Source organism: Mustela erminea, chromosome 15 (assembly GCF_009829155.1).
Source record: "Mustela erminea isolate mMusErm1 chromosome 15, mMusErm1.Pri, whole genome shotgun sequence".
In the NCBI taxonomy this organism is placed as follows: domain Eukaryota; kingdom Metazoa; phylum Chordata; class Mammalia; order Carnivora; family Mustelidae; genus Mustela; species Mustela erminea.
In genome coordinates this window covers 80,208,544-80,212,815 of record NC_045628.1, presented here as the reverse complement: position 1 = coordinate 80,212,815, position 4,272 = coordinate 80,208,544, and the positions used below count along the sequence as shown (strand labels likewise).

General features: G+C 41.0%; 1 pseudogene; it reads right to left on the bottom strand.

The window, feature by feature from the left end:
* Positions 1-1,009: 1,009 nt before the first annotated feature.
* LOC116573989 lies at positions 1,010-3,020 on the bottom strand (annotated as a pseudogene).
* Between the last annotated feature and the right edge of the window lie 1,252 nt (positions 3,021-4,272).

Below are 4,272 nucleotides of genomic sequence, written 5' to 3'. Positions count from 1 at the left end.
GTACAAGCAAAAACAGAAATTAGGCCCTTGTCCCAGGACTACCTTCTTTTTTTTTTTTTAACACATAATTTTAAGCTTTACTTTAAAAATGTAAGTATCTCCCAATATTTAACAGGTAAAGAAAATAGCATATTGGTTTATTTTATGTGGTTGTTATATTTTATTTTCCAAGTAATACTGATTAAAAATATTTACACACCTACTTTTAAGCCCACAGTTTAGCACTCTTATTTGTATGGCTTTAAAAGTTATAGCACAAGATCTTTACATTAAGGATCGGGGGGGAAAAGATTCATTCAAAACAAAGCCTGATATATTATATACATGTTTTTCTCTGTACTTTATTTTAAATACATTAATTTTTAAATGATGCTCATCTTTTTTCATCTGGTGGTAAAATATTAGTGCAACTTTTCATCAAAAAAAAAAAGTTTACCACAGATATAAATGAATTTTCCCAATTGGAAATGGCCCTTCAGTTGCCATTAAATGAAACTTCCCAACCTAACTTAAGTTACCAAGAAAAAGAATTGGTAGTTGCCATCATTATAAGCAAAAACATAAACTACTACAGCATCACCTACATTGCTCCTTACAACACAAACTTTGAAAGAACCAGAGACACTTTATAGAAGTTTTGTTGGTTTTGAAAAGGCACATGGGTGTGGTTTTTTTTTGTTTTTTACATTCTAGAAATTTTGCCACCACCACTCTGTTCCTGTTGCAGAGATGACATCCATGACTATCAGTAAAGACAAGAAGGTTGTTCAAGCTAAAGCAAGCCAGAAGCCAAAAATTTAACTGCACAGTAACAATGTACTTTTCTTCATGCAGCCTTGTGTTTCCTATGTATTCAATTTTCTAACATGCATTAGAATACATAAATTTGTATTCTAATGATTTTACATTTGATTTTACAACATGGAAAAAATCTGAGAAAGGACATGACTTGGGAAAGAGAGAAGGGAGAACCCTCATCACAATGAAAATAGATATTCATACTCAACTATATAGTAAGAATATAATCCATTTAAGTTTCCAGAAATAACACTTCTCAAAGCTTCCCATTCACTTATGGGAAAGATATCTCCTCTGTGGCATTAAGTGGGGGAAAATCTGTTTCAACAGAAACAGTTCACAACAGGAAAGACTTTAACTTTGGTCCACTTGTCTGTTAGCCCAAGGACAGTCACACTGCCCAACATCAGTTCAAAAACCCAAAACATAAAATTAAAAATGTACTCATTTGTTATTTCATTCTAAAACAGGCATAGGTTTTCTGTTCTCATTCCCTGCCCTTTCAGCTTGGGAATCCACTGTTGATTTGGTCTCTAAACCATCAGCGTCTTCGTGATCTTCCCTGGCAGCCTCAGCACAATCTGCCTGGGTGAGCTCTCTCTCCTCCTGGTTCATGATTTCAGGGGTCACTTGATCCAAGTTGGCTTCTAGAAGTTCAGTCTGTACTTCTACTGGCATCTGATTTACCCACTCGATGTGCAGCTCCTCCACATGTACCTTCTTCAGTCTGAATTCGACCCACTTCTAGATAACTCACCTGGACCTGCTCTGGAAGATGGCTCATATGTGAATCATGCACTTGGCTGTCCTGGAGCAGATCAGGATGGACCTGTTCCACAGTCACTTGTGCTGAATCCACCTGAACCTGAAGCAATGGTAACACATGCACCTTCCCAACTTGTTCTATAATAGTCATTGACGTCACAGGTTCAGTCTGCACACATGTTTCTACTGAAAGAACTTCTTCAGTTACTAGACGCTCTGAGATATTGTGAGTATCACCGAGATGCCTCCTTAATTCATTTCCTTGCATAAACCGCAAGTCACATAAAGTACAATGGTTGGGTTTATCTCCAGTGTGTATTACCAAATGATCTTCGAACTGGTCCCAGCTGTTAAACACACTGTTACAGACCTGACATTCATAAAGCTTCTTTCTTCCCTTTTTTGCCCCTACTCCATTCTGGCATGCAGTCAGATGACATTTGAGGGTGCTATTTCTAGCAGAACGTTCATGACAATTTGGACATTCAAAAGGTTTTTCACCTGTATGTTTTCGAAGATGCTCTTTAAAATGTCCAAAGTGGTCAAACTGTTTCTCACAGTATTGACATATGTAAATTTTTTCCCCAGTTCTTTGCTTCTTACTGACTCCACCTTCTTCGAGGTGGTAACAGTTGAGGTGCTGTTTCCATGCGCTCTCCCGAAGATACCTTTTATTGCATATTTCACACTTGAAACTCTCCGTGGAGTGTGATTTCATATGTTCCTGTTTGCTTGTGGGGTCAGATGCACAACCATCTTCTTCTTTTATCTGCCCTTTTCTATCACCTTGCCGGTACTTGCTGGTAATATCTGCCAACAGTGCCAGGGCGGAATCATCATCACAGTGCCTGTGCTCTGAATGTACTTCATGGACTGCTTGGCAGAAGCCACTTCCTCCAACGTTTCGATGCCTTCGTCTTCCACTTCGATTGTGCCTTCGGCAATCTCCACCTCAATTTCAACAGGTTCTGATTCTGCAGAGGGCAATGACTCAGTGATAACATTTGAAGTTTCTGCAATCTTTCTTTTTTTTTGCCTCGCTTTTTCCTGTGGTATTTTTCCTCTAATGGAGCAGAGTTTTCTTTGTTCCTGACTTCAAGGGCTTTGATAGCTTCTAGCATTTGTAGGAACTCTGCTGCTTTCCATACATCATTGGCTTCTTCTTCTCCTTGCTGTATATGTGAACTCAATTAAATGACGGAAGGCCATTTTACTAACACCTTCTACCTCCACCAAAGGTTCCTGAATAAACTCCTGAAAGAATTTGTAGAAGAACTTACTGCAAGCAGCCAAAACAGCCTTGTGGGCCTTAAAATGGTGTCCGTCGACAATCAGGGTGATGTCAGTAAACCGATCCTGCTCTCGCTGTTCATTCAATCGGACCGGGATCATTTTATGATGTTCCGGGAACTCCTGAAGGCATTCCATCGTCTCTTCGGCCTCCATGGCATCGGGTTGCTCTAGCTCGCGATCCTCCCTTTCTCCTCTCCGGCCGTCAGAGCTTCTCTTTCCTCGCTCTCCCTTCTCGGGGCGAAACTCAGCCCACACAGTTCCCTAGCTCTGAACAGCGCCTCGCCCTCCATTTCCTCGCGAGTGCCCGGACGCTGCCTCCGCTGGGTCTGGCCGGCGCACGTGCGCTCGCTGGGAGACCCGGACGGCCGCGCCCCCAGGACTACCTTCTTACCCTCTCTCAACTTATAGTTCCTTTTTAAAAGTTTATTTATTTATTTCCTTGACAGAGAGAGATCACAAGTAGGCATAGAGGCAGGCAGAGAGAGAGGGAGGAAGCAGGATCCCTGCTGAGCAGAGAGCCCGATGTGGGGCTCGATTCCAGGACCCTGAGATCATCCTAGGACCCTGAGATCATAATCTGAGCTGAAGGCTGAGGCTCAGCCCACTGAACCACCCAGGCACCCTCAACTTACAGTTCCTTCAGGATCACTCTGCTACTCTCTGGCAGGATTTAGTCCTTTTTCTGGGATAGGTAAAGCCTTTGGACCTGCCTCTCTGACTTGTTAACTAGGATTTTGCCTCAACTCAAAGCTTTGCCTGCATCTCTTATTTTGACTCTGCCCACAGCTTAGAGTATAATATGATTCTCCACAAAGCTTTGTGGCAGAAGTTATCTGATTCACCCTGGGAGAGGCAAACAATCAAAACGTTATTTCTAAAGCTCAGAAACTTTCATGATCTTATATTTAAAAGATGAGAAAACAGAGCCTTAAGTTAGCCACCCAGTGTCACATCACTAGAGGACTGGTAGAACCAGCCTTGTGAACACAAACAGTCACTTATACACACACACATACGTAAAAAGAAAAGTTACATTTCACCTCATTAGTGCTGCCAACATACACAACAATGCATGCTCATAGAAATGGCCTCTGACCCTCAGCAAATATTGTTTGGTGAAAGAAGACACTGGAAGAAATATAACAGCATCAGGTGCTGACTTGTCTTCTTTACTTGGCCCAAGTTTTGCCACTTAATAATTCAACAGCAGTTGTGAAAACAGCTCTTCCTTCTATAAATTTCTTCATAATCCTCTGCAATTGCCCCCTCAGTCCGAGAAAAAAAATCTCTTTCAAGTTATTAAGTCTTGATCATATCTTTTTCTCTTAAAAAACTGCAATTTTGTTCTAATTATAAATTTAATGAAAACATGCAAATTGTAGAAAATCTGTAAAACAGAAAAGTTTTTAAAAGGGA